The sequence below is a fragment of the Rhipicephalus microplus genome, chromosome 5, assembly GCF_043290135.1.
Source record: "Rhipicephalus microplus isolate Deutch F79 chromosome 5, USDA_Rmic, whole genome shotgun sequence".
NCBI lineage: Eukaryota > Metazoa > Arthropoda > Arachnida > Ixodida > Ixodidae > Rhipicephalus > Rhipicephalus microplus.
The window spans coordinates 115,435,506-115,438,200 of record NC_134704.1 but is presented as its reverse complement, the minus strand read 5'-3'; positions in this window follow the sequence as shown (position 1 = coordinate 115,438,200).

Below are 2,695 nucleotides of genomic sequence, written 5' to 3'. Positions count from 1 at the left end.
GCATAATCACTTCGAAGCGGGCGCCCGTAAGCTCCGCCATGTTTACTTACACTACGTACAGCACGCTAACACGGTAACGTTAAATATGAAAAATAACGCGCGTATGGCAAGCGGTACGAGCAACGTACGCATCTGTGTATGCGCATCTTTGATCCCGCTATCGGGGTAAGCCCACTATCCGCTAAGCTTGGTATACAATAACTGTTCACTATTCTTGCTACGACCAGCGGGCCATATTCGTCAAACCACCTTACTTTTTCATACCGATTCTGGGCCACCCCAAGTTGAGCACCCAGACGTAGGCGGCTGATAGATAGATGCGTAAATAGACGTCAAAAGTGTCCGCAGTACGGAAACAAATAATTTGCATTTCAATTATACCAGGATATTTGATTCGGTGGATTGCTGCTGCTACGGCCGCCTTGCGCCGAGAAGATTCTTTAGCGGCCGTGCTGAGAGAACGCCACAATTTACCCAGTCGGGTGCTCACACGCTGGTTGTCCTCCTGCGTCGAAAACAAGCACAAAATTTTTATCGGGTTTCACGTGCCAAAAAGACATGATAATGAGACAGAAAAAAAACATGAAAGCACACCTAAAGAAGCCATCAGGTTGTAAAGATATGGTGAGCCAGTGTATGTAAGGGAGCTTCATACGAGCTCAAGAATTGCCGGGAGTTTCTTCAATAAAGTTCAACTTAATGTTCGAGTATTTCACTTTTCCTGTATACCTACAAGTGTAATAGACGAAGTTTCCTCACCATTCTCCGTGAGGTCATATATAATGACGACGCTTACAAGAGCCTACCCAAATCCTCTTCAGTGAAAATGAAGTAGATTGTCCTCTTAGGGTTTAACACCCCAAGTTTGAGAAAATTTTGTGGAACCAATGGTGCGAAAATAGTACTTTGGAATTCGTGACGTCATGCGTGGAAGCTTTGGGGCTAAATTTAAAAACGAAACGTTGACCTTGGTTTTCTACACTATTAGTGAAGTTATGATGATCTAATTAATGATGTTAGCGTTCTCACAGTACAATTTAGCAATTTCAATCAATTCAATGTTTCTCTTTAGTGTAACGTTAAGTTCTGTCATTGTCCTACAAAAAAACCGCAAAAAAGTATGAAAGCGAGTACAGTGCCCAAGCCCTGAAACGTGATATCAATAGTTTTAGCATAGCGACTTCATTCTACGGCAACGCCGGCACCCACTGCCTGTCACATTTCTGCCTCGCTAAAAACGCGGCATGCGTTTCCACAACCCGTTGCAGAACTACAAACGTGGCTTCCAAAGGTAACGTTTCTGTGATTTAAGCGTTTGCGGCAAAATTACGGCGACATGACGCGAATCGAATATGGTGGGAACGGAAAGTAAGTGCACTGCTTAGTGCTAAATTAGGTGCTCCGATCCACGAGTGCTGAATTAAAGCATATACGAGGCGTTACGCCTACAAAGCAAATGCTAAATGAAGAAAAAAGTTGCCGCTGTCATGTATGCGATAGCACTACGTGTTGTTGATAAGAGCGGTCTGCCAAGCTGCCCTGTAATGATGGGACCTGACTGAGATCAGTATAAAGCTGGCTTGTCTAGGCTACCTTCCCACTCACCCTTTTCACTTCTTTTATACCGTTGTACTTGATTGATGATTGATTTGTGGAGTTTAACGTCCCAAAACCACCATATGATTATGAGAGACGCCTTAGTGGAAGGCTCCGGAAATTTCGACCACCTGGGGTTCTTTATATACCGGCGTACTTACGGCACAATATATAAGCAAAGTGTTTTCAGGTGTGAATACACTTTGTAAGCGACCCCAAACCATCCACCGCCATCGGCGGCGTCCGCAGTCTCCTCTCTATCTTTAAAAGACAGAGGACTTGGCGGGCCGCAGCGCAACGCTCTACCGAATAAGCCACGGACGCGACGCTGGTATCGGTGTCAGTAACGCGCCTTATACCCCCTCCCCCTTCGCTCGCTCCTCCGCTCTCCTCGCTCGCTGCAGCTGCGCGCGCACCCCTCTCTCTCGCGCGCCCGCCTTCTCCTCTCAGTCTCCCGTCGAGAGCTGGTCGTGCGATGGATGTCCCGGAGGCAACGCTACCAACAACAACGAATGCAGTACAACCGAATGCCAGCACTGCACCCGTCGTTGGAAGTGACGGTACCGCGGTGGTTTCGCCGACGTTGGAAAACAAGGCGGCGCTGCGAAGGGCTCGTGAGAGCGAACGTAAGCGGGCGAAGCGGGCAGCGGATGCCGAACTGCGCGCTCGCGAGGCCGAGGACAAGCGGGCGAAGCGTGCAGCGGATGGTGAACTGCGCGCTCGCGAGGCCGAGATGAGGCGTCAGCATCGAGCCGCGAACGCAGCTCAAGAAGCGGAACGACAACGCAAGCGTCAGGCGGAGAAGGGCGATGAAGGCCGGCGTCAAGACGCCGCTCGCAATCGTCAACGGCGAGTGGACGTTCCCGAAGCCGTTCCAGCCAGTGAACGCGCCGCGCGGGAGAGGGTGCGAGCCCTGGACTTTGCTCGTCCGGACGCGTCGTTAAGTGTAAATAAATAATACTTCGTATATAACGTATCTGTGTAGAAATGTTTCATGACAAACAACACTTAAATTCATTATTACTCTTTAATCATCATCATCAGTAATAAAACTCCCAAGCATTTCCCCGAAGGCGAACATTGTTAAGTGCGAATGCAC